Source organism: Cyanistes caeruleus, chromosome 21 (assembly GCF_971803275.1).
Source record: "Cyanistes caeruleus chromosome 21, bCyaCae1.hap1.1, whole genome shotgun sequence".
In the NCBI taxonomy this organism is placed as follows: domain Eukaryota; kingdom Metazoa; phylum Chordata; class Aves; order Passeriformes; family Paridae; genus Cyanistes; species Cyanistes caeruleus.
In genome coordinates, this window is record NC_141721.1 from 6,580,065 (window position 1) to 6,608,022 (window position 27,958).

At 44.3% G+C, this 27,958-nt stretch overlaps 1 protein-coding gene and 2 long non-coding RNA genes across 3 annotated transcripts in view; all 3 read right to left on the reverse strand.

Annotated features, from left to right (window-relative positions):
* LHFPL7 (LHFPL tetraspan subfamily member 7) overlaps window positions 1-27,958 on the reverse strand; it is a 58,357-nt gene that overhangs the window by 9,591 nt on the left and 20,808 nt on the right. The gene's annotated exons all lie outside the window — the stretch shown is intronic.
* On the reverse strand, window positions 10,108-13,896 carry LOC147649628 (uncharacterized). The gene is made up of 2 exons (XR_015278550.1): window positions 13,825-13,896; window positions 10,108-13,684 (listed from the first exon to the last, which is right to left on the reverse strand). It is a non-coding gene; the product is annotated as an uncharacterized LOC147649628 (long non-coding RNA).
* On the reverse strand, window positions 17,726-23,937 carry LOC147649629 (uncharacterized). The gene is made up of 3 exons (XR_015278549.1): window positions 23,763-23,937; window positions 23,462-23,615; window positions 17,726-22,671 (listed from the first exon to the last, which is right to left on the reverse strand). It is a non-coding gene; the product is annotated as an uncharacterized LOC147649629 (long non-coding RNA).

A 27,958-nucleotide genomic window follows, 5' to 3' on the forward strand; every position in this document is an offset into this window, starting at 1 on the left:
TGCTTTGGAGCCAGCTCACCTGGGAAGGGGAGATGCTGCCCAGCCTGCAGCAGGTCTTGGCTCAAGCTCTGCCTGTCAAATCCAAGTTCTTAAATAGCTGTTTAGAACAGGGGCTGAGGTCCAAAAGACAGGCAGAGATGCGTAGATCCCCTGAATGTCATGATTCCACGTATCACATTTGCTCCCTTCTCCTCCCCACATACTCAGCCCACAGATCTGTTTTAAATCAATCTTTTCACCTCTCCCAAGACTCACAATTTAAGCAGAGCAGCAACTGATGAAAACAGATTTATAATGAAGCTGGTGGCCATTAAATACCAGCCTTCCACCAGAGGTGACCTTATTGTAAAGTGTTGTACAGTGAATTTATTCTGACTTTGCCCATTCTCTACCTTGTCTCTCATGTTGGCAGCCAAGGCAGTGGTGGTGGGAGGTCTGAGAATAATGCCCACGTCTCACTTCATTACAGCTGCACTTCACATCTCAGCAGTCTCCAAGCCTCAGGGATATCACATTCATTACCATTTTCAGAGACATGTATTTTACATATATGGCTGAAAGGTGATTAGAATCCCTGACACAACAGTGTTTTATCTGGAATGCAACCATGAAAAATACATGCCTAAAACAAAAAAAGACATCCTACATCCTTCCCCTAATTGATTCAAGCTACAAAGACCAGCTTCAGTTTTCCCAGGGCACAGGAACTACCAGGAAGACACAAATTGCATGTTTTCAAATCTCCTCATAAAAACTGCTTGACAGGGGGTTGAAAGCAGAGCTTTCTGTTTCTCAGATGTCCTAGTCCTGTGAATGTCATCAGTCAGCAGAAGCTCACATGCCACCACCTGATCATAAAGAACAGATCTGTAACAACTCTCATTTCACGCTGCCGGTTCCAGCCCACCATAAATCACCCACACCACGAGTAATGTTGGAAATAATTGTCTGCTGCAGAGCTCCTTTCTCACAGCCCAGGTGCCACACAGCTGGAGCCACATGCAGCCCCTGTCCTGCTGAGGTGGGTTAGAGCAGCATCCCCAGCAGTGATGCTCCCTGAGTGCTTGGAAGATCTTCAATGCTGCACACTGGAACAGTGCAGGTGTACTGTGGGTTTAAAACCATTATAAATGGAGTCAGCTCTGGCTTGAGACAGATGCTCTCTGCAGATGGAAAATGGGATGGCAACTTCTGCTTCACTGAAAGCTGCCTGGAAGTGCAGCAGGTGATCCCAGTGCTGATCCTCAGGCGCACGTGGGACTCTCATCCATTCTCTCCCACCCTCTTTCTAATAATCTTTTTTTCCCCTGAGCAGGGTTTGCTGTCACTGATGTCTGTTTGTGCAGATGAATCAGCACAGCACATCTGATGTTTTGACTTCAGCCTTGTTTGACCCTTGTGTTCCTTAGCCAAGTCTTACACAGCAACTTTGAGTAATGTCCTCTTAAAACCTACGGTCAAAACTGTCCTGGGTTGGTTGTGCTGGTCTAGCCACCCTCAGTTAACAGCAGACAGATCAGCCTTAGAGAACCCAGCCACATCTCACACCAAGACCTTCATTTAATCCAAAGCTGCTGAAACAAAATAGTAAAACAGAAAAAAAAATAAAATAAAAAAGAGTTGTGTTCTGATGCAGAGCTACCTAGATTAGAAAAATCATGCTGAAATCCAGAGTAGTGATAGAAATGTCCCAAATTACTAGCTAAATGAAAGTGTTTTGGGTATCTGATCCTTCTTATCAGGTTGGCCCAGCTGCACAATTTCCCATCTCCAATTATACCAAAGGGCCCACACTTCCTTCTTCATTAATGCGTTTGAAGGATTTAATGAGTTACTTCATCAGGTTAATAAATCCCCTCAATAATTTTATTACACTTTGATACCGTTATTCAAGAGGTGCAGCTAACAAATGAACATCATTTATATTTCTTGACAGAATAACTTAGTTAATAAATTTGGCCCATGAAATCCAGAATTCATAAATAAACTATGAATGTCTGTGTGGAGGAGGGATTTTTCCTATCTCTGGTTAAAGTTCTACTGGAAACCCCCTGGCTCTTGTGCACGAATCTTCAGGCTAAGGAGAGCTGCAGGAGGTTGGTGCCTTTTGGCCATGTCCTGATTCCCACTGGGGGCTCAGGGGGAGTCCAGCTGCCTCAGCACGTGTGCCACTGGACATAACCCACATTCATCTGCTCCAGCTCTCCCTCAGGTTTAAAATCCAGCCTCATAAAAGCTGTTCCATTCCTTGAGGCTAAGCTCTTTAGTTGGTTTTGACCAGGTGCAGTGACACCATCAGAAATAAGCTTTCTATTCTGGAAATTATTTTAAAACTGAATTAAATTGGTTGTCATGCCATTTTTTTTTCCTGTGGCATTATAGTAAATGACATCATCAACGAAACAACCTTAGGGGCAAGGGTGTTTTCAGAATCTTAACCTCTGAATGGCCAGCAGTATTACAGCTTCCTGTTACCAGATTAATAATATTTATGGTAGCTAGACTGCAAGAATGGGATCATACTATTTATTTACTTACTGTTGAAAGCCACCTCTGGCAAGAACAAATTTGCCATTAATCACCACCTTATCTCTGTAAAAAAGAGTTACTCTCAAGGACATCTGTATTATTCCATTGTTTTAGAAATACAAGGATAGATCTGCCATGGATTTTTTGACATTGAACTTCATTTATTTTCTAGATTTTCTTTTTTAAGGGGAGTTGAAATGCTTAAAATAAACATTGAACTTTCTTAATAACTACTTAAGACCCCAACTGTAGCAATAAGACCCCAATATTTCCCTGAATGTATTTTTATGTAAAGAAACTGCAAATCAGTATCTCTTTCTTCTCTTTTTTATCAGCTGAAACTCCAGTTATGAATTTTGAGTTTCTTCTGGGAGTGCAGATAACCTTGTTAAGTTGTGAGAGTGCCAGAAAAGCGGTGCCCTCCAGTCCAGGGGATCAGAGAAGTGAAGCCAATTTCTAAGCTCAGGTCTTGTAATAAAAAAATGCATATTTCTCTCTCCTTTCACAAAGGCTTTAGCCAACATTTGAAACATTACCTATTACACTGGGCTGCAGGATGATTTGTTTTTCTAATTTTTCAAGAGCACTACATCATATATTTTCAACTTAAAAAAAGAAATCAGTGTAGTCCCAGCAGAGGACAATATCAGAAAAATTCTCTTTCATGGGAGAAAAGCATTAGTGGAAAACCTTCCACTAGCTTATGCAGTACCAGAATGAGGTGGTTGTGCCAGTAGAAGGGGTACCAATTAATGTTAATTTGCTGTTTAATTAGGTGTCCAGTACAGAACAATGGTGAGACACTTGTGTGGGTGGGAGGAGCGCCCTGATTGTCAGGTGGACTCAGACACTCCTGCCTCCCAAACTCAGGCACTGCTCCCACTGCAGTTACTCTGGAGCCTCTCAGATGTGATTTGAGCTGGAATTTGTTTGCAGAGTGAAAGCTGTGCTTTCAAACAGAGTAAAGGGCTCTGTCCTCTGTCCTGCCCCTGTCCTGCTGCTCAGTCTAAAGCTCGGGGCTGTGAGGATGCTGTGGGAGGAGTGCCAGCTCTGCAGCTGCCTCTGTGTGACCCCAGCAGCCAGCCCTGCTCAGCTGTGCCCTGCTGGGACCCCCTTGGCACAGGCTGGGACTGCAGCCCCACACACAGCAGTGAGGAACACCCCAGGCAGGGCCTGTGGCAGGGCAAAAAAACACCACAGCATCTCCATCTTCCTGCATTTAAATGTTTCAGTTAATAACATTTATGGGGCAGCATAGGAAAATGAACTTAAATACATCATTTGTCATCTCAGGATACTAAATGACACCATTACTGAAAGAGATACAGAGAAATGTGTCAAATACACAGAGCAGAGTTTGCACAATTTGCTTTGCATTTCCCACATCCTCCAACAAGAGCAGGGTAGTCAGGCTCCTTAATGATCATAATATATGTACAGAAAGAGCAGTTCCCTCAGGGCTCCTGATTAATCAGGAAAATACTCATTTGTTCTGGCAGAAGTGATGTGCATCTAGGCAGGGCAAATGATGAACCCTAAGTGCACACATCAGCATCCAGGGCCAAGGGTTTCCATTCATTTACCTCATTTTCCCTTTAAGAAGTAAGAAATAACACCCCATGTCTCAGCATGGCACACAACAGCACTTGTTCTTGTCCCAGTTCCATTAGGATTTTGTCTGACAAAGGCACAAAGAAGCCCCACAACCATTTTAGAGACTCTAAATGCACTGAGTTCCCAAACTAAGACATTTCTGCTGCCCTGTTCAGGGGAGGACACGAGGCCTCAGCTGCTGTGTCTGACCACTGTGCAAGAGACTTGGGAACAAGTTGGAAGATTTAAAGGATTTTTCTCCAGCTGATCTAAATCCCTGCCTGTTTTTTAGTACCCAAAAAGCTGCCTACTGATTGCAATCCTTCCTCCACTCCATCAGAGCCATATTAATTCTGTGGTTTGGCACAGCTGTTGCCATCTAGAAGTTTGCAGTGTGGTATTTGAAATCTTTATTTCAGATTTTATTTTCTATTCTGAAGTGGAAGTTTGTTAGTAATGAGGTGAATCCTCAGTGCCTGACACGTATTTCCCTTGGTGTTCATTTTTAAATTAGCCACAGAAAGGACAAACTAAAAGCAGATGTGTCATATTTTTCCTCTGTGTGTTTGGAAGCTCACTCATGGAAATATCTTTGTCAGATAAATGAATTCCAGGTTACTGGGATAAACAGATGCAATAAAATACTCGTGTGTAGAAGAAAACCTTACAAAAATGTGATCCAACAGCTCTTCAAGGAAATTGCCGTGTAAGAGATCCAGCTTTGAGGCTTACCTCAGGCTTTTGCATAACATGATAGTTAGTACTTTAAACTGGAGAAAATGTGATGGGCTCTTTTGATATTTTTCCCCTTGCTTTTTCAATTTCATGGGATCAGCAGAAAGGGAAGGGAACCAAAGCTGAATTAATGCTGTGCTTTTGCCTCCACCACTGCCTGAACACAGGGCAGGGATTGCTTGGTGGAGAACTGAGTATCTGTTACCCTTCTTATGGGCATCTCAGAATTGCTGGAAAATGTGGATTTTGGACTTGTTTTCAGCATAACATGAGAAAGAGGAAAACCAGAGATAAATGAGAAGGCTGAAATATAATTGAAAACCAGTAGTTATTTAGTTTGGCTACTGATTTATTAATGAATTATAGTTAAGCACTGAGGAATAAACCCTCTCTTAACAATGGTTCTCAGCTCTAGGTAGGATTTTTTACAGGAAATAAAAACAGTTAAAGAATTAGAATTAAATCCTGCACATACTGAATCAACAGAAATGTTGCCACCTACCTCATTAGGCCAGGTTTTAGCCCCAGATATCTACAAAGAGCCACAATTCTCTTGCAGTGTGACTGGCAGATGAATATCTGACACCACCAGTTTATCTTCCTCTACAGAATCCTTAATTTTTATGCAGCCAGACTAAAAACTTTGCTCCACAAGTTCGTGTTTCAGTGCAAACCAGACAATATTCCATGCTACTTTCAGGCTGTTTGCTCACTGTCACCATTCCCATTTGGCTTAAGTACCTCCTGAAATTATTATTTTGCCTCCACGTCCCTTATAAGAACATTTTTCCTCAGAGGTATCTGCTTTCTCAGCAGCAATTTTAAGGCATTTCAGGTTACAGAAGAAATATAAAATAAACCCTGAGCTCATATATATCATAAAGAACATGATCCTTTAACCCTGTCCTTGGAATACCCATAAGCATTTGCTGTACTTCAGTGATTCTCCATATGCTTTTGCAATGAACATTTTGCACCTGCCAGCACAACACAGGACAAACAGCAGCGTTGCAGGAGGAAACATTAAGTAATTTACACAGAGCCTTGGGTGGTCTATTAGCCTTCATAAAAACAGGAATGTGTAATTACTGCATCCACGGACAAAATTAATCTTGATGGACTACAAAGAAGCAATGAGTGAAACAATTAACAACAAAACCCAAGTAAAGTGCCTGGCTGAATGGGTCTGACAGCTCAGGTTTACCTCTGCTGTCCCCTGGGGATGTGTCCACTCCAGACTTTTCACTCAGTGCAGACAGGTGAGCTCCTGTCAGAGTCACTGCTGATCTATTGCAGGTTGTGTAAGATACAACCAACAGCTAAATAACGTGTTTAGCACAGGAGTATCCTTCGAGCATCATTAACTTTATCAATCCATTCTTTCTCCTGTGTCTCTGGACAAAGTGTTTGCTCCTCCAAGCCTGATGCCATTTTAGGAGGATGCAGCTCAGTGGAGCACCTCTGCCAACAGGGCAGTGCAGCAGATGCTGTCCCTAAAGCCTGATGGAAATGCTGCTCCACTGCCTTTAGCTCATTAAGGTACTTGCAACTGGTCTGTGTCACAGTGCACAGTTATATTTGGGATGGCAAAACCCATCCAAAAGGAAAGCATCTCCCCCTGCAGCTCTCCAGCCATGCAGGTTAATTGTGGGTACTTTGCAGTGCCTGCAGTAAGGCAGGAACCTGGGGGGTTCTGTCACAGCTTCCATCCACAATTTGATTTAATGCCCTCCATGAACAATTGCATCTCAGTGCTTGTAATAAGGAAATGTCATAAAGGTGCCTGCTTCCTGGTCCAACATCTTTTGGCTTTGACAGCTCAAATTTACAGCTTTAATTCAGCAGCCTGGAAGCTTTGTATTCTGTACACACACAGTGAAAGGCTGATGGAACAGTATTTTATAAAAGTTCACCTGTGTTCAGTGACTCATGGAGGATATAACCCCCTGCACCTTGTGAAATGACTTGCAGACAAATTCACACTTCAGACTGTCCAGTGGCAAATTACAGAGCTCTAATCAAACCCCAGTGTGCCTGGATGTATTCACTGGGATGTTTTGCTTCTATTGCATAAAGAGTTGAACTTTGAGCAGCTTGAACAAGTGCTCAGTGGGGTTCTCTCAGCTGTGAGCATCCCCAGCAGGAGGAGGAAAGGGCCTTTCAAAGCAAGTCTGATCTCCCTGCTCCTGGTACCCGGGTGAGATGAACTCCCCAGATGAGCACAGCTGAGACCCAGAGCTAAATGTGCCCCTCTGGAAGGTTCTGCCACAGCAGCACAGCTCGGGAGGCTCTGGACAGAGCAGCTGTGGGATTTCTGTGCTGTGCCCAGGCTGCTGTCACCCTGCTAAGCACAGCAGGGGGACAGGTGCTGGGGAAGGGAGGAGAACCCCTGGCACTGCCCAGGCTGTGCTCTCTGACACTCTGCTCCTTTTGCAATCTGATTTACACCCCCCAGCTCTGTCCCTGCTGCCTTCCCAGGGGTGATGTTGGGGGCTGTCACAAACGGCAGGCACTGCAAACGTCCCCAGTCTGGGCAGGAGATGCAGCTGTTTAATGAGCCCTGCTGTCATTACAGCAAAATCACTCAAGGACTTCCTTAAAAAAGGAAATTAAATTTAAATTTCTTATTTATATTATCATAGATTGCCTTAATGCCTTTTAACTGGGAGGTGTTTTGAAATACTGCACAAACATTACAAGTTGGTCCTGAATTAATGGGAATTTAAACAGAATCTAACAAGGACAACATAAATATTGGGTAGAAAAAGAATTTGTAGAAATCTTCAGCAAAGGAGTATTCTTAGGAAATTCTGCACTTCTGAGCTGGAGTTTTACAGCACATCTCACAGCACAGGAGTCAGTGCAAGTCTGGCACAACTTTTGCACTGTACCAGTTTTTATTTTATATTATTAATTTCGGTTTGTGCTTTAATCTGTGGTGGAGAGATGGAAAATTTGATTTGTACCAACCTCTCTGTGTGTCAGTGCAGGCTTCCTTGTGCCAGATAAACACAGTCTAGAAGAACTACAGCTACACATCCCTGTTTGAACAAGAAAAGTATTTGAAGTATCTACTTGGTGCATAAAGGAGATATCTGAGGCATGCTCATTTAAACCTGGCCAGTGCCTGTGTTCCTACAGGGGATAATTGTAGGTGAAATCTTCAATGGAACTGTATTCATCAGAGCAGGATCATCTGCCAGTGCCCTTCCCATCAAAACTCAAACAACAGCAAGGAAATGAAGCAGTAATGACAGGGCTTCCATTTAGCCTCTAAATCTCTTTTCTTAGGTATCCATATTTTAATGAGATTTACGTGCTTTTTAAAGTAGGAGACATTTTGATGATCTTAGATACAGTCTCTAATTAAATATTCTGTAATTAACCTCGGTTTATCTATGTCAAATGCCAAGGAATTTGAGCAAGCCAGGTTAAGCCCTACCTTAAGACATTCAGGGAAGACAGTGTCTGACACCAGGCTTTCTGAAGCTGCCATGGGAGCAGAAGATGTCCCTGGACCAGAGATCCCATGTGGAGCAGAGCAAAGGAAAGCCCAGGCTGATGGTGCTGTGTCAAGGCTGGAGGGCTGGATGTGCTCCCATCCCAACAGCCCACGAGCCTCTTCCCCTGGCTTGGCTGGAAATTCTTGCCTCTCTTGACTCATTCAATTTTTTCCCCAACCTTTGATGAGATTCCCATATGGGATGTGGCATCTGTGAGCCACAGATTACTTTAATCTGAAAAGAATGGTTTGGAAAATATACAGCTGACACAAATATACTGAGCTTTCAATGTCTTCATTTTCACATGCCAAAGTATAACACTGCATCCCAGAAAAAACACATTTAAAATAATAATTGTAATGAATTTGTAGAGGACCTGGCTCCTGTCTCACAGACAGATCTACTGCATACTCTCCTTCGCTTGCTACATCTGTGAAACATCCATTATTTTTCCATGGTGTAAATGATCTCCTTTCTGTTGCTTTCCCTGCAACAAAATGCCACGTTCATTCCTCCTTCAAAAATTTCAGGAAGAGAAGCAATTTGTAAGAATGACAGGAAAATGGCTTCTCATCTGTGTACACCACAGCAATCTGACACACAGAAAGAGGCTCGGGTGAGATACACAAATCCTAATTCCCACTGAGTTTCAAGCAGTCCAGATTTAAAAAAAAAAACAGAACCAACCAAAACTGACATCAACCAATTTGATCATAAAGATTGTAATTCAGCACAGGTTAATTGAGAAGTCAGATTTACTGCTATCACTTCTGGAGAGGAGGGAGATAAGCGAACACAATGACTCTTTATCAACAATATGGGGACTTCATTTAAAGAGAGAGCATTAGGTTACAGGCTGGAAGATTAGTAGCAATCAGCCTGCTCTCAGAAAAGAAAATGCACTGGGTGATAAAGATAGAAGGCAGGAAGCTGGGTGAATAGAAATGAGGTTTGATGCCAAATATTACTGGTCAAATCTGAGCTATCTGTCAAGTTGACACTAATCATTGCTGATGCATAATTATTATTACTCACCTGTGATCAGGTCATTTACCACTACCAAGCCAATGGCTCCTCCCACCTATTTCTTTTGTTAATGGCATTTTAATGAAAAAAAAGTCCATCTGATACCTCTTTGAGATGACTAACCATTGTGTAATAGTACATAATGGTATATGAAATACATTTTCTTTTTCCCAATCGCCCATAAAAAGATATCAGCTGTTATTCTGCTCCTTAGCCACAAATCCATAAATCTGAGTGCAGTTCTGCCTTTAGAGGTGGCAGGCTTATTTTTCCTTTTGCTTTGTGTGCCATGTGTTTTCCACACCAAAAAGTGCCTGTTTTGTTGTAAGTGACAGAAGGAGAATTTAAAGGGATGCTGGAGGATCATAAAGACTCCCCTCTGTCCAATCCCAAGCATGCATTCACCTTACTGTTCTGCTGACTGAAGAATTAGAAACTATTAATATTGTCTCTGCTGGCAGGTCAGAAAAATACTTATTCTATAGTCGAGCAAATTAATCCAAAGGGGAAAATAACTTTGCAAAGCCCTGCAAAAGCTGCTGTCTAACCAATCCACTTTGCAAAGCCAGATGTTTCCAATCTGTTTAAGTGTTAATCTCATGATATGTCTTTTTATGCCTACTGAAATGATTTCAGCATGTATTGAACTATTAGAGAATTCATAAAATTAGGGCAGCTCTTATTTATGAAGGAGCTTTTTGGGTGAAGCCCTATCAGTGTGTTTGTCAGTCCTGTGCTCATGTTGATTATTGAGGCATGTTGGGATTTCTCCCCTTTAGGTTTTTTGATGAGCTCTGGGTATTGCCCAGCTTTGGCTATTCTTTTCAAAGACACAGTGAAATCAGAGGCAGGATATTATCAGAGGATAATAGTGGGTAAGTGGGCAGAGGCTGAGGTCACAGGTACAGTTTCTTAGAGCCTGTGATGGGGATGGAAAGCAGATTTGCAAATGAAGGCACTGCAACCCAGTTCGAGATCTACCCCAACAAAAACAGGGTAGCCAGGAAAGGTGGTTATAGTTACCCATTCCTGCTGGAAACTGGAGGGATTTTTGTCCTTCTTACACACACCTCCTTAGATCTTTTCTTGGAGTGACTTTGGTCTCCTCTGATAAAGAGCTGGTTTGAAATAAGACTGTGAGGTTTTTAGACCCCTCTATGACAGCTGCTGATGGGCTCTGCTGTCAGGGCCCACTGTGTGGAGAATAATGGCTTGTGAGAGGAAGGCCACAAGAAAGGTCAGGAGGCAGCTCAGAAAGCCTTGCATTTCAGGTCAAGGATCTTAAAGGGTCTGGGAGGGCTGCAAAAACTTTCCTCTGGGGCTGCTCACTGACAGATCAGTGTTGTGATTATAAACTGATTTTGATAAATCATGGTGATCTACTTTTTTTTTGCATGTGGCTTTAAGAGAGCTGGTGGTGAGCCACACATTCCTGTGGCATCCTAGGGCAAACCCATAGGGGAAAAAGTGGATTATGCCTTGCTCTGTGTCCTGCTGGCACACAGGACAAGGGAGCAGGACCATCTGGGAGCAGGACCCCCACACCAGGAGCTGCCCAGCCTTAAACTGCTGCTCTCTCTTCCCATTTTGTGAATATCCACAGACATCCCAGTTCCCCAATATCCAAGAATATAATAATAATAGAATTCCCATTTTGTGAATATCCAAGACATCCCTGCACCCTTCAGCAAAGTCCCTCTGCCCAACAAGCAGGCAGCAGATTTTGTCTGTGGGAACTGGCTGGCAGAGAATACGTGCAGCATTCAGCATCTGTGCTTACCCACACAGGGTGAGGAGTTTATCGTGGGGCTTAAGGATGATTCCTTTATAAGTGTGGTGTGAGATGAGGAAGAGGAATGGTTTAAAATTAAAATAAGGATTTTTTTCAACTCATTCTTAATATTTATAAGGCTCCTTTTGCCTTACAGACAAAATCTTCAAGGAGAAGATGGAAAGTTGTTCATCCTTATTTCTTGTGCCTTTAGTTCAGCTTCTCATTGTTTATATTATTGTAAGCAAAATAACAGTTCTGGAAATGCAGTCATTTAAAAATCCAGTCTACTAAGCCTTAAACAGCAGAGACATGTCCTGCTATGTTTGTTCCTTTGTTGTTGCTATGGCATTACCACACATTTTTCTATGTAGGAAAGGAAATTCCATGGAGACCAGATAATAAAGGCTTGAATTTCCAGGGCACAGTGTCCGTCTCGCCTCTTGACCTGTTTGACACCCTCTTTCACCAAACCTGCATTCACTGAATCCAAATAAACAGCCAGCCATCAAAAGAAATACTTAAAAAGAATTGTTCATGGTTAGCCTTGATGAAATATACATTGGAAAACCTGAATTTTAATCATGTTTGGAGTTCTGCATTTCAAAAATGGTTTTGTTTAACTACATCAGACTTGTCATTCAGGGAAGTTTCCTTCCGTAAGATGCTTGCATTTAAAAGTCAAGTTAACCAAACCCAAACAAATTTCCCAGGAGGCTGCAACAAACCAGGCGAGCGTCTCACACGCTCAGCTCTGACCTCTGTGCTGTTCCAGGTGTATCCCTGCTCTCTGCAAGATTCCAAGATGCTGCATGTTTACACAACATCACCAGTTCTCAACAGGGTGTCGTGAGGATTCATCAGAATCACTGCACATCACTTGTTGGAACAAGCTTTGGCTGAAACTCCCTGCTTGGCTTTACATTCATTTACAAAGATTAAGGCTGTGTCCTAGTCAGCCTGCCCTGCCTAAATTCCCTGATTGTCCTGGGTTGCACAGAACTGTTGTGCCTTGTTTTATCTTAGAAATAACTATTTCATGGTGTTACCGAAATTATCCTTTGCATGTAAGTTAGAACTGATGAATTAATACAAGTTTGTTAAATGCTCCAGGACATTGATCCTACCTGAATTTTTCAGTACCATCGTTTTCAGATAACTTTAGTGAAGATCTAGCTATAATTTGAACAAAGTGTTACCTGTTGATGCAGTTATTAGGGAAGAATGTGCAGTTCAGAACTGACTAAAAAGCAAATATCTCAGGCAGAATTGTTTGATGCAAAATGACATAGTTACTTTGAGCTAAACTTCTTGGGCTTCATTTGCTGTGTCTCCCACTGTTGGCATTTTTGTCTGACACAGTTCAAAGGCACAGGCAGATTGAAAGGGCCTTGGATCCTCTCATCTCTTGAAGCCACATATCCCTGTTGCACACACAGGATAATCTGCTACAGGCAACATACAGCTTGTGGCCTTCCAAATTCTTCAGACAACACAGGAAAACAAACAGCAGCTTTACAGACTTAATGGACTTTTAATGCATTTGATGGATTCTGCATCAGCAGTTTCTAATGGAACATCTAAAGAGGGAAAATTCCCTTCCCATGGAGATTCTGAAGAGAAAATGAACTGCCAGTGCAAAGGCTGCTCTTTGCAACACTTGGATGCTGTGCAGGAGAAGTCAGTGGGCAGACTCAGAGTCTTCATCTCCTCTGCAACATCTCTGAGTTTTCCAGGGTCAGGAACTGAGCTGAGCCACAGGCTGGTCACATACCACAGCAGAGGCAAAAGGCAGCAGAAAACTGTGACCTCCTTGAACAGAACCATTTAATTCAACTGCCCAGAAGAGGAGGCACAGAACCTGGAGCTGGAAGTCTGCTCCCATGCCCAGAGGGAAGCTGTGGCTTTAGACAGAGCTGTTCTGCTGTTATTAGGAAGAAGACAAAGCTTTAAATTCCTTTGTTGAATCCATATAGGCAGCAGTGTGACACATTCCTCCTAGTCACGTATCCTTGACTTTGTTACTTTTGCATAATCTTTGAACTTCAGCTATTGATAAATAAATTGGTTTACAAAGCAGAAAGTAAATCACCGTTCACTGCTGAGCTGCTATTGTGCCACTCATTTGTAAAGCAGCTTTCAAGCTTTTTTTTAATCAGTTTGGTTTGACATTTTGTTTTCCTACTATTATTTATGAGCTCTGTCTTATGAATGGATTATGTAAAATAGTTTAATTCCAGTTGTTGCAATTTCTCAGATGTCATCACACAAAAGCTTGTTTTGAGTAGAACACTCAGGTCCAGATTTTGCTCTCAGCTGTGCTGATAAGAAATTAGACCATCATCCACAGGGATCAGAAGGGTTTTCCTCAGATTTACAACTCTTACAAGCTTTTAGGAAAAACATTTGAGCAATGCTCTGCTCAGAGTAAGCAAAGGCACATTGCTGCCTTTCAGCAATGTTCTGCAGACAGGGCCAATCCACTGAGCCATTGTCCTCACTCAGAAACTGAACCTGGTGATTCTTCCTGCAAGGAATTATGAGCTGCATTCAGCTGTGACATGACTGCTTTTGTTATAATGGAGAAGTGGGGATGGGTGGATTTTAGAACAGTTGCTTTCTAAGATTTTGGATGCACTCAGTCACTTCAAAGCAACTCAAACTCACCAGCTATTTAAAGCAAAGCACTTTAGTCCTCTTTAGATGGCAGGTGTTAGCTCTTCTCTGAGACAGCAGGCTACTGCTGGAGTGAACCAACAGCTCTTAAGCCTTTTCAGATGACAAGAATTGTGCCAATCATTACTCTCCATTTCACAGGTTTCTCTGATGTCTCAGCATCTGACTTTGCACCTGAGTGTGGAGCAGAGCCCATGTGAAAACAAGAGCTTTGTTGTTAAGGAGCATTTAAGATGTATTATCGCTATTTATTTCCCTATACAAAATGCTGCTTCATTTCCTGAGATGAAATATGTGATGTGGCCTGCAGCAGGGGCAGATAAGGTGCAGGATCATGCAAAGGAGAGAGAAAGAAGAGTAACTACAAATTTCTGCTTTGTGTTGGCTTGCTCAGGTTGTTGCTCTGTGGTTGCCTGGACTTGGGACATTTGGTCAAGGGCTCAGCTCCTGAACTCACCCAGTGTTTTATTGGAGCCCAGCCTGGCATCAGAGTAGGAGCTGGACCTCACAAGGAGCCAAACAGGTCACATTTGTCATCTCAGCACACAGAACTGGGCAAGGCTCATTTCTGTGACACCCTTGTGACAATACAGAGCCATGAAGATGATGGATGTCACCCAAACCATTACAGGGCAGTTTTTCGATGACTGCAAACACAGAGCAAGGCAAAGGACACCCAGCTGTGTGTGTGTAAATGAAGCAATTGCAACCAGAGGCGTGGGGACTGCATCTTTCAATCAGCTCCCTCGTCTGAGCTCCGCAGGCCTTGCCAGGTGTGCCTGGCTTTGCATCCAGGCAAGGAGAACAGGCAGGACCTGATGGTCCAGGCTGGTGCCTGAGGCCTCACTCTCCTGGCCAGCAAGTTTTGCTGGTGCTCTGCTGCTCCCAGCACTGCTCTTCCCTCTTTGAGCTGGAGGGCCCAAAGCCCAGCCTCTTCTGGGAGCAGAGAGCAATCCTGCACAAGACCTTTAAGAGAAATTTATCCTTATTTAGAAGGGCACGTTACTCTAATGGCATCCCATGCCAAGCATGATACAGTTTAAATGTTCCTCACTGGTTACAAATGTGACCTTCATTAACTCGTCTTTGTGCACAGAGTTCTACAGGAACAGCTCATTGCATTTTCAATTTAATTTAATTTGAATGATAATTTAAAAGTTGTTTGATGCAAATGCGACCATCTGCATCCTCGCAGCTGACACAGTTTTTAAAGATGGGTTTGTCAGCAGAGGTGGGGGGAGCTTGATGGGGAAGAAGAGCCACCAGCTCCCAAAAGCAAACTGGGAGTGCCTGGCAGGGGTGGGGGGAAGGAGAGGAGCTGAGTCAAGCAATTGCTGGTTATCAAAGTTGTACGTGACTATTGCAGTCTGGAGTGGTGATCACAAACCATCAGACCACGCCAGCTCATGGCACTGCTTGTCTGAGCCCAGTAACTGCACAGGTATGTGCTGGCCAGACCTGCTGTGACACAAAACACAGAGAAATTCAACTGCCAGGAGGGGCTGAGCCAGGTTCCTGTGCACAGCCCAGCAAAGACTTGTGCCTCTTGTGACGCCTTTAATTACTGTCAGTGACAACGCTGTCCTCAAACTGAGAGCCCACAGTGCCTGTGGAGGGGAGGGAGGTGTGATGATACAGAAACTCTTGTTTTGCTGTGACTACAGCTAAGCTGCAGGTTTCTGAGGACAAGTGCCAGCCTGTTCCTCCCCCCTGCAGTACTGGATGCTTGAGGGCAGTAAATAATAATAATAATAATAACAGCAGTGTCAATGGCTGTTTGTTCACACTTGCCACTTAGCTACCAACCTTTGGATAACTCGGTAAAACCGCCCTGAAGTGTTGCACTGACTTTTCTAGAACTTGGTCCGGGCTGACTGCTGATTTCTGCCTGAAGTAATATGATAAAATGGACTGTGTCCATTCCAGGCTTTTGAAAAAGAGCCAGAGGAAACATTTTGCCCCTAATGGTTCCCTGCTGGCAGCCTTGGTCCTTTGGATGAAAAGGAGCTCCTCGCTGAGTCCTCACTCTTCAGCATCAGCGCTTCTACCCCAGGGAGTCCTGCTGGGCACCACAGGTGGCTCCAACAAACCCTACCTGAACTCTGCTGCAAAGGGAAGGGAGCTGCACCCTGGAAATCTTCTGTATTTCAAAGAATGCTTCTTTGGCACCTGTGTGCAACAGGCTCTGCACTGGTGTTGTGGAAATGTGGTTGAAAGCTTTCAGCCAAATTTGCGAGCACCAACTCCTTTGCCAGTGTGATGTGAATGAGGGAAATGAGAAAAATTACTTTTTAATCAGGAGGGGGGATAGGGCTGGTACTGTCTGTGGTTGGGAGACCTGGTTGTAATTCTTCATCTGACCCTGTGTTCCTGAGAGCTGAATTCTCTCTTCTGATTTCCAGTGAAACTCAAACTGCTCCTGCAAAAGCAGCCCATGCCAATCCCTGGCACTCGCAAGACAGATCTCTTATTAAGATGTGTGTGCAGAGTTTATTGTCTCACACCTAGGAACTGCATGAAATACTGTTAGAAAAACAGCACTTTCTGTTGCAGAGACTTTACTGGTGCATTAATCTAACACTTTTCTCACCCTTCATTTAAAACCATGATTTCTGCTATTTCTCTTGAGCTCCCTAAACTGAGATATCACAACACCTTTGACAGCCATTGCCTGAAACTCCCCACCAGGCCCAGGTGTAATCATTTGTGGTGTTTCAGGTGCCCCTGAGAGCTGTTAGCAGTCACTCAGGAATACCAAAGCCTGGGGATGTGCCTGTGTCTCAGGGAGCAGGATGCACAAATTGTTGAAACTTGGTCCCATTTGAAGTTCACCTTACCAGCAGCCTCATTCTCTATTAGTAGAAAACTAACAGTATTTCTATTAGTACTAGTAATATTTCTATTAGTAGAAACCTAAATGCAGCAACCTGATTTTTAATGGATGGCTTTCTCTGCAAATAATATTTTAACTGTATTTGTGGGCATTAAAATATTATTTAAGTCAGTTTTTGGGAACAAGCATAAGAGTTGCCTGGTTTTCTTATGAGAGATCAGACTGAGTGGATAAGGTGAGCAGAGAAGCTGAGGAGGTGGTTGGGAACAGAAACTTTATATTGCCTCTGTAAGGCTGATTTCTGCTCCTTCTGCTCTGTGTCAGTGCTGCTTCTCTCCAAACCCATTAGAGAAACACTTAACAGAAAAAGGCAACCCCCTGGGAGAGCCTTCCACCTCCTGGAGAGATTTGGAGGAGAGCTTGCATCTCTACCCATTAGAGAAAAAGTACTTTTAGCTTCTGAGTTCAAATGATGGATCCAAACAACATATGCTAGGAGTGAACACAGTCTTGCTGGGAGAGGACTTGCCAAATCTGAGGCTGCTCTAGCAATAAATAATAATCCTAATTAGGCTCTAATAAATGGAATTGATTCGTGCTAACTAAATTGTAACTATTTGGAAAGTTATTATTAGAAGCAACCAAAAGAATCAGTGTGACAAGGCAGATGCATCCTTTTACAGATGTTACATGTTAAAATTAAGGTACAGGATGTAGTTTGGAAGATAAGTGATGGCCCAAGACGAAATCAACCTTGAGATGGACAAAGCTGGAATGACTTTAGACATAAGGCCTGAAAATTATTAAATGTAAGACTAATTAGTGGACTTACATAACACAACACTTAGTACACACATGCACAAACCTGGGAGGTTATCCAGAGGACAACGAGGATGAGTGTGAGCCTTCATCCAAAGACCACCAAAAGAAGACTGAAGACCCCCTAACAACAAGTGAAGCATGAGCTGTGAGGAATGGTGATGTAAAGTGAAAAAATCAGAAATAGGAGGAAACTTATGGGAAATATTAATAAATATGTATAAGCATACAGTACACAAGTTTAGTTTGATTTGTTTTGTTGGAACATGAGGCAGGGTGGGAAGCTCTGTACCCCAGTCAGTTTTGCTTATGCTTTAATCACACTTAATTACTGACAATTTATATAGATACATAAATTGTATTTTTTTATTAAATTGTATTCTTTTACTAAACTGTATTTTTTATATCAAATTACTATACAATATACTAAATTGTTTTAATTTTTAATTAAACTGTTATTAACTCAAGGGACCCAGTTGTCAAAATTCTAATTTCATTTATAACAGCTCCTTCCCTCAGTAGTACCCAATTTTGTGATATTGATACAACATGGCATTGGAGCCTCTCATCTTAACAGCTACTCAGTACACCACTGAAGTGCTGAAAAACCCCCACCACACACAGGAAAACACTTTTCTGGAAAAGACACTTAGAGAAAGACACATTACTTTTGACTGTATTTTCCTAACGCTGCGTATCAGCTGCTTGTGAAAAATAAGGGAAAAAATGAAAGAGCAGCTGGTCTCACTTTGCTCATTGCTGTGGAAGACAGGGAAAGCAGCTATTTTATATGAATACTGATTGCAGAGGGAGAAAACTATGGACACTCATTCTCTCACAACACTCAATTTCCTGGTATCAAACAGGAATCCTGGTATCAAACTCTGCAATAGAAACCTTAGAGTTTGGCTCTCAAGAGGCAAAATCTCTTTAGCTGGTGTGTTAGAAGGACTGCAGATTTCATCTGTCACTGAAAATCCTTCTGTGCTTCCTCTACAAACACACAAACATCAAATGGTGGAGCTCTTCCAAGGCTGTCAGCTCCAATATCCTTTTCTGGCCTGAAAGATGCTTAGAAAGGGAAGTTTCAGAAACAGAGATGAGAAAACTCCAGTCCCAACTTCTCCATGCTTGTTAAAGAAACTCCCACTACATGCATTGCCCCTGGCTGCTAGTTCAGCTCCAAGGCTGGGAACTCATCTATTTTTTGTCTCTGGATGTCTGAGCTTTGGCTCTCTGCTCCAGATGAACCTTGAAAAGAGTGGGAGGAAAAGAGTGGCACTTTTCCAGTGGCAGTTCTGCCAAGCCCGGCCGGGAAGCCGTGGCTGACGTGCCATGAGCAGCCAGCAATGCTGCAGCGAGGTGGCCTGTTAGTGCCTTTGTTGTAGGAGAATTTCAGCACTGCTGGGGTAGGAAGCCCCCAACAGCTTGGTAACTGAGCCTTCACCCCCCTCACATCCTCATAAATTAAACATAAAGCAGCCGCCCGCTCCTGCAGACAGCCGTGTTCTAATAAATCATGTAAATAGTCTGGGAGATTCGCTGCCCTTTATTTCACTTGAGTCCCGTAACTCAGCTGTTAATTGGATCTGGGATAAAAGCTGGTTTATTGTATGTTTCCTAAGCAGGATTCTGTAAAGTTCTTTCTAGAATAACAACCTATAGCACTGCCTGCTTTGTTTTGCTCCTTTGCAGTGCAAGGAGGAGAGCAGTAAAGCAGCAGAGCCAAACTCAAGGGAATTTTCGTTGTGGCTCTCCCAGGCTGTTCCTGTTTGCCCTGGGAGTGTCCCAGGGAAGGTTCATCCTGCTTTTTGCAATGGCAGCACAGCTGCTGACATGGGGCTGCTTCTGCCTCCAGTCCCAAAGCGATGATTTCCAAGGGGCCTGGCAAAGTGAAACCCTTTGGAGCAATTATCCAAGGCTGTTCTAACCAGCAAATATTTTATCCTAATGGTTTTTCAGAAAGATCTTGGAAAATTCTGGTTGTTTGATCGACATAATGCACCTTTTCAGCTTGGAACCTTATCAATGAAACAGATGTGGGATGTAGAACAAAAAAAAAGGCATTTGGAGGGTTTTTATTCCTTGGGAAGGTGACGCTCCTTGGCTTCCACTAATTGCTTCACAGAAGAAATCTGAGGCATTTTTAGGACAGCTGGTTAATGAAATGAAGAAATGAAATGAATAAAAGCTGTACCTAAGGAACTGAGGAAAGATCAGGGTTGGGGTTTTTTGTTGTTGTTTTGTTTTCCCCAATATTTTCTCTCAAAACACAAATCCTAAAAATTTTAGGAAGAAGATTTGCTCTGAGGTCTTTTGTCTAGAGGTTGTCACCTCCCTGGCCCTGTCCTGCACTGTGTGTGTGGCATCAGCTCAGGCTGTGGCCCCTGCTCCCTGCAGAGCACCTGCTCTGTGCCTCTCTGTGCACAGAAAGCACCGAGGGCACTGACTACTGCCTTTATTGTTTACAGACCTAACCTGAACCAGTATCTAGGAGCAACAGCAACATAATTAGCTTTGGCAATTAACACTGCTTAACTGAAGCTGCTGTAGGACCAAAAGCACTTTTTTAGTCTGCAGAAGCAGCAATTAGCATTTCATTAAGGTAACAAGCCTAGCTAAGACTCCTGAGCCTGCTGGGGTCTGCTGATCTAATTTTGGGATCCATCGATAAGCCCTAGGGCCATTAAAGTGAGATGCATCAAGGCTTTCACCACCACCACATTGGAAAAGCTGACTGAGAAGGGATGGGAAGGTTTTGTCTTTTCTGAGTTAGTTAACAGCATAGATGTGAGATGTCACTGGGCAGCCCCAGCTCTGAAAAGCACATGGTGCAGTTGGGACTGGGCAGCCCAAAGATTGAAACTGGGGACTCCAGGAAGCACAGGTGGTTCAGGGAGACTCTTCCATCTTCAGCTTTCAGCTTTTACCTCTAATTTCCTGTTTTATCTATAACCCCAAGCAAACATCCTTTTTGTTCATTTTGTAAAGGAGGATCTATTTCTGTACCAGTTTCACATTCAGTTCTTTGACTGGTTTGGTTTGAAACATTACGTGTTTTGGGAGAGAAACATCTTTACTTTTGGTGGCTTGTGGGGTTCTTTAAGTATTGCCTGCAGCTCTGGCTTGGTGGTTTGTTCACCTTCAGTCTGAGGTGAGGGAAAGGGGCTGGCTGTACACAGGCAGGTGCTTGTGCCCTGGGTCAGAGTGACGAGGAACAGTCACTGCTGCTCCTCCACTGCACACTGGGGAGTTGGGAGCTGGAGTTTCTCCAGGAAATACCACCATAGAATCAGCAGAAAATACCTCTTTTGTTACTGTTCTTTGGCATAACATGGCACAAAAGCCATCCTGCTCTGGTGCCTTCTGATGTTAAGGGTTATCACCCAATGCAGCTGTTAATGGAGTGTCTATCTCTTACAACCTCTGCTTTATGAAATCAGTAAATACCAGTAATCTGGAAGTTTGCTAAAAAAGCAGGCACAGGCCTGTATTTCTGTGAAAGAGACTGATATGATAAAGTCATGAACTTTCTAACCTGAAGTTTTATTGGAAAGTTCCTGTTGCAACATTCTCTTCTAAATCAAAGCTGTTGGAGTTTGAAGAAACCTTGCTATAGGATACGAACAAGGCTTTTCCATAAGGACCTTCTCAAAACATCTTGTTTCTGGAGATGCAAAAAAAGCAGGAATGCTTTCCTGATTCCTGAAAACTTACTAAGGTGTACTCCTCCATTCACTCTTTACTTTGATTACATGAAAAGTTTTATGTCTGGATATATCAGGCTTGGGATTTTGAGGGGGAAGAATAACTGAGCTGCATGGAGGGGAAGGAGTCTGGCAATGGGAGCTGGGGACAGGCTCCTTCCTTGTGATGTTGGTGTTCAACGCCCTCTAAAACTCTGTGATCCCAGCCTGGTCACCAGTGTTTGTCACAGCTCATTACACAGCAAGAATGTGGAAGCCCAGTGACCTTTCCCAGAGGGACAGGCAGAAAAGCAACGGCACAAAAGAGGGAAGAAAATGTTGTACACTTTACAAGATGAATAACTGAATATTATTGTAATGGAAAACACTGGGCTGACAATGGGCAGGGACAAAAATGTTCCTTTAAGGGTGTTGCTTCTAGGATTTGGACTTCTATTTGTTCAGCTGGGTGCAGCTTCCCTTGCTGTCCTGCTTGGCTATCAGGGAATTTCAGCCAGTAACTTTCAGGTCCAAGTTAAAGTGGGGAGTGGGGAATCTGAGCTCCTTGGTCATGCACTGGAGCAAGGATCAGAAGTGGGAGAGCTGGGGATGTCTTTCCTGGCCTCCTTCTGCCAGGCAAAGGAAGGACGAGGCCTAAAGTGACATTTTTAAGCCTATTAAAAAGTGTAGGCAAACTTCCAGCCTTTGTCCTCAAAGCTCTTCAGCTTCTTCAGAGGGGGACTGGAGCCCTTGGGACTGCTCCCAGCTCCAGAATTTCTCCTTAAAAAAGGTCCAGGTCTCCAGCCATCTTGTTCCCCCTTTCATTTTACTTCCAGTTTTTATTTAATCTGACTTCTCCAGTCTCCTGAGACAAACTGATTAATTCTTTTCCCCTTCGTAGTCCCCCGAGTCCCTTGTTCAATCTTTCCTGCCTCAGTGAGATCTTAATAAATGCTGCCTGTGGCTGGAAGTGGGATTGGGTCTTGGCACTGTAATTAATTCTTTACTTCCTCCATGGCTTCAATATGCTATTTACAGCTGTCAGCCCCTGCAGGAGCAGAGGTTTGCAGACTGCCTCCAACTTTTGCCTCTGATTAATGTGTTATATACACCTTGCTTTCTCCTTGCTCTTCTGAATTTCTTGCTTTGCCCTGTATCCAGTTTAGTGTTGACACAGGAAAGCACTGATGGACTTCCAGGAAAAATGCAGTCTTGGAGACAACAATTGCCAGGCTTTTCTGTTTGCTTATTCTCTGTTATTTGAAAGCCTCTTAGTGCAGGCTGTCTGCTTGTGACAGGACATCCAGACCCTTGCAGCAGCATGACCATGCTCTGACTGTAATCTCCCTAATTGCTTTCTGTAGCCTCCAGTAGTAGCTTGGGGGATTTAAACTCCAGCACAGGGACTGTCAGTCCGGATGGAAGCAGCTTGGAGGAAGGTGGGTGAGACACAGGAATGAGCTGGAGGATTGGAGGTCTGAATGAGAAAAGGGTTTGTGGCTGTTGGGAGATGAGCAGGGGAGCACAGTGAGTGCTTGAAGCCTGCAAATACTACAGAATTGTGTGGTTTGATACCACAAAAATATAAATAGGAGTGGATCAAAATTAATCTGGGGATAATTGGGTGGAGCAGGGAGCTGCTCCTTGCTGGCTGTGGGAGCCTCCTGCAGCAGAGAAGGAGGCCCCAGTGCTGGCCCTGTTTTATCTCGAGGGAAGTGCCCCAGCCTGGGACCTGCCCAGGGTTTCAGCAGTGAACTGGAAAGCTGCATTCAATATGCCAGTGAGGAAGCGAATGCAAATCTCCTCCTTTTCTCTCTTTTGGGTGAGATTTATGCCACCTCCACATGCACAGCCTCCTGGCAGCAATAAATCACAGAGGGGGAGGGAATGCTGCAAGGAAACAGATACCCTGCAGTTTCTGTGTGCAGGGAGAAGGGATGTGTGGGGATCAGCAGCTGCTTCCAGGCATCACAAACCTGGTGCAGCACACACTCCAACTCCTTCCCAGCACTACACTGGAGACCACCCACCAAAACCTGGGGATTTACTTTTTAGTCATCTCCCTCCCCTCCCTCCTGTGCCAGGGTTGTGTGTGCCCAGTCTGGGATGGAACCTCAACCTCTCCTTGGCAGAGGGGTCTGTTAGAGATGAGCCCTTCCCCTGCTCCATGCCAAAGTTCTCTCCAGCATCTGATGGATCCACCAGGATCCCAGGCCTGGATTGCATTGCTGACCTAAGCTAAGGGTGTATCCCCAGTCCCATCACCCACTGGGACCTGTGGAAAACACACCTGTGGGTTCAGCCCAGGGAAAGCAGAAGAGCCACACAAGCAAAACAAGCACATGTACCCATGGAGTATCTCTCATTTGGGAAGGGGAGAAGCTCCAGCAGTCCCCTCTCCTTGGCCACTTTCAGTATTGCTGTCAGCTGTCCTCAGCTCAGCCCTGCAGAAAAAGGCAGGGCAAGGCTACAGACAGGCACTGCAGGGCAGTAGCTCAGAGCTCTGTTCCTTTTGCAACCCCTGCCAAAAGCTCCCAGCTGAGCTGAGAAATCTCCTTTCCCCAGCAGCCTCAGGCTGCTCCTGGCCTTACCTTGCAGCCCCTGTTCCTGGGGCTCTGGCTGGGCAGCTCTCAGCACTGGAGCTACTGAATCCCCTTCACACGGGCCATGAGCAGCAAGGACAGGAAGGCACAAGAGGAAGAAGCTCCCTCCAGAATATTGGGTCCAGCACCCCTGCAGCTCAGCCAGGGGAATGAGCCCTGCTCCAGGGAGCCTGGATTCAACCTCTGGGAAAGGCATTTGGCTGCTGACTGCAAGCACCTGGACTGTGCTTTAATCCCCTTTCAGTGCAGAGTTCTGATGAGCCCCCAGCAGAACTAGGACAGCTAAAAATACTCGAGCACAAAGGAAGGAGTAATTTGGACAGGAGTGAACCGAACTGATTGATCTCAAATCAAAAGGTTCAAGAGATGCAAAATGTGGTCTCATCAGGTCAAGCACCAGAAAAGGAGCAAAGATGTGGCCCAGTTGCAGAGCTTGAGAAAAGCAGCAAACCCAAAAGATTTTGCTGAACTTCAGAGCAACAGCAGCAGAGCCTGTACCAGCAGAGCAGGGAGGTGCCTGCTGATTCCCCACCATATGCTGACTTTACCTTTATTGTCAGTCTAAATTCTGCCAATTATTAAATTATCCAACTTACAGCAGGAACACAGTTAGATGTGATCCAAATGGTGTCACTACAATTATGGTAATTATCTGAAAACAAGCCAATTACTTCCCTCCTCCTCGTGCCAGTTGGTACCAAGATAGCAGCTGTTCGAGGCAAATTTGTTATCACGTTACTGTACATTTGTTAAAGGTTGAGGTTATAGATTCTAGCCTTTTAAATATTAAAGATGCTATAAAGTCATGGAGTGTATAACATATCAGGATTTTTTTTAAATGTCGAGAAGGGAGAAATTTCTTTTATATGCCAGGAGAACCAGTGGGAAAGTGATTTACTCTTGGTGGCTGACTGGAAATGTGTGCTTTGCAATCAGCATGCAACCAAGCTATAAATTAACCTGTGTCAGCTTGTTACCTCTACCCATGCAAAATGAACTAAATGCAGAAGTTTTCTGAGGATCTTTCACATTTTAACTCTGTCTTCAATATTGGCATTCAGGATGTTCCACACATCCAGAGGCATCTTGCAGGCTTGGCCCCTCTACTGGATGCACTTCCAGCAGTTTGTTCAGTTTGTCAATTGGACTCATTTCATGATGTGAGAAGCAGCACCACTCCCTCATGGAGAGTAAAGGCAAAGCAGGGCCCAGTTCTGCCCCAGGCAGAGAGCTGGGCCAGTGTTGAGCAGAGCCATGGAAACATTTCACCCCTATGAAGAGCCTTCTGAAAACTTGTGTTATCAAGGCATCTTTTCTTTTTGAGCCTGTTCATATTAAGGAAAGCTTTGTTTGAATTGCTGAAGGTGTCAAACACACAAAGCCTACCACCAGCAGCTCCTGCCAGGGTGGAAATGAAGCACCCTCAGAGCACAGGCCAGCGTGGCCTCTTGTTTTGCACAGACCTTCCTTGTGGAAACCAGAGTCTTTCATCTCGTGACAGCCACCATATCCTCACTTGGACTGACCTTAAGTTTTTTTCCATGTGATGTTTTGAAATCTTTGCCTTTGATATGGGTAACATACTTCTTTCAATAAATGTCAAGAGCAGATTAAAGAAAATTAAATGGCAGAAAGAAGAGATTCTGCCTTTTGGCTGGAACAGCATTTTCATGACAACTGAATGAATGGGCTATGAAAAATGTGAATTTCCCTCTCTGTGCTCAAGGTACATGCCAGTGGGATCTGTTTATATCCATGAGCTTTACACACACCCCCATGCATCCGTAATTCCCTGCAGCTTGTGTGCAGCTACAGAGCCAAGGCACAGGGCAGAGCTCAGTCCCTGGGAGCAGGTTAGTGGCATTAGCCTGCTGCTTTGCTTGAAATAATTAGCCATGCTTACAGATGACCTTCTCAGCAAGCCCTGAAGGCTGACAGATTTGGGTTATATTGGAGCAGTAGAGGGAAGCAGAGTGCTCCTCCTGGAGAAATCCTGCTGCTCACTCCCCCACCAGCCCCAGGAACTGGAACTGGGCTCTGCAGTACCCACACACCTGCAGTGAAGGGGTTTCTCCCTCCCACAGACAATGGATGCAGCCACTGGGCTCCATCATTTCCCTGGGCATCCCTGGTACCTTCCACTCTTCTTAACTGATTCCATCTGCTTTGCTTTTCCTTTCCCAGAAAGTTCCTGTGGCTGTCAGAGCAATGTGCCAGGACTCTCCTTTCTGCATTCAGAGCTGTATCCAGTCCCTACTCCCCTGGCAGCACATGAAGCACCACTTCACACAGGACAGCATGTGGGTTTTCTACTCCCTCCTGATCACCACTTGATTCTTCCTTAGTGTCATTTAAGATTTACTTATTTCCTTTATCCTTTTCTTCACATCATTTTCATGTTTGTTACATGGTAAAACTGCATGGTTCAGATTTCTCCCAGTTAAGCAGCAAAACATTCAGCCAACAAGGATTACATTTGATAGTGTTTAAAAAAAAATAAATTTAAAATATAATCTAGGCAGCTGCCTGCCCAGTTGTAGTATTAGATGAGAGTGAGTGTGTAAACAGGTTTCTGCTTATCAGTCCTGCTGCTATCTGCTGCACACAAACTGCTCAGCCCCACAAAATCCAATTTCCAAGAGGTTAGAGGAGGGAACTGTTTGCAGAAACACAGCAATAGAAATCTCCAAAGCCACAGCCCTCATTACACTGACACTGAAGAAAGAAATTATGCTTGACGACTCCTGGCACCCAAAGCTGACATTTACTTTTGTGGCTCTGATTGGAATCGGCCCAGCTTTGCCATGGGATTGTTTCCTCTTGTTTTTCCCTGCTTGTGTGGTGGGTGGGAGAAAGCAGCTGAGCAGGCACTGGGCCTGGGGGGTCTGCAGTGCCCCTGGCCCTGCAGAACAACCATCACCTTCTGTTTCCCCATAAAAATCTTGGAAACTCCACTTGGGAAGACACGGGCAGGTGAGACAGGGACACAGCTCTGCCTCCCGTGGGGTGCCTGTACCAGGAGGGAGAGGGCCAGGTTGTGTGTCCAAGGTACAAATGTTTTGAGCCTTTTCCCAAGACCTGGACATGGACAGAGGCTGCAGCTCAGTCCTGGAGGAGCTGAGCCCTCCACGTTGCCTCTGGCACTGGGGAGGAAGGAACACAGTGCTGGGAATGCTGTGGGCTGGACCTTCTGGCCTGGCTGCTGTAGGTGACAGCAGGAAGGATGCAGCAGCATCCAGTGGCAGCAGGGATGTGAGTTGTGGAAGGAAAACGTTCCTCAGCCCCTGTCACAGGCAGGAGCTCTTTGTTTATTCCCAGATAGAGCGATCAGGAGCAGCCCACCCACCTCCCCTCCCAACACCCCCTGCAAAGGGCTGCTGCCCAGAAGTTCACTGCTTCAGTAAAGCTGCAAACTGTGAGCTGATTAGATATTCATAGATACTCTTTCTTGATTAGCTCACCATTAATATTTCAATGTCAGAACTGGATGCATAGTGCCTCCCTGCTCTCTTCCTTCCTGCTTAATTAATTTTGACCATCGCCAACAGCAGCCTCCGACAGCAGAAATTGAAGTGGGCTGTTCTGTGACTTTGCTTGCTGTAAACAGCTATTTGCAATTCCTTTTCATACATCACCCACCCGTGACAAAGAGATCACGGTAGCAGAAAATGAGTCTCCCTCATAAGGACTTCAGAGCTCCAAGAGAACATTTGCTTATTCAATAAAAATAATCAAATAGACAATGCAGTAAGCACAGCACGGCAGCAAGATTGGTGTCTCACCTAGTAATCAGCTGGCTGTTATGCCCTTAAATAAAAAGAAAGGGAGAGAATTGTTAATTTATCTTTAAAAAGAAAGGGCCTTTGATGTAAGGAAGCTCATAAAAGCTGTGGTGTGGCCCAGCTGTGAGGAGATGTGATAATCACTGCAGCCCCAGCAGCTGTAGGAGCAGCACTTCATAAAATGCAAGTTGCATGGCTGCCTGATGCCCATCCACGACTGATAACAGGACATGCTGCTAATAGTCTGTTTGATTTTATTGATGTGCTCAAGATATACAGGGGCAGGAGGAGCAGTGAGACAGAAATTATATAGCTGTGTTTGTTCCACCCCAGCCCAGGGGACTGTGCCTTTGTCCATCCATCCTCCTCCTTGGCCTGGAAGGATGGGGAGCTTTCCTGTGT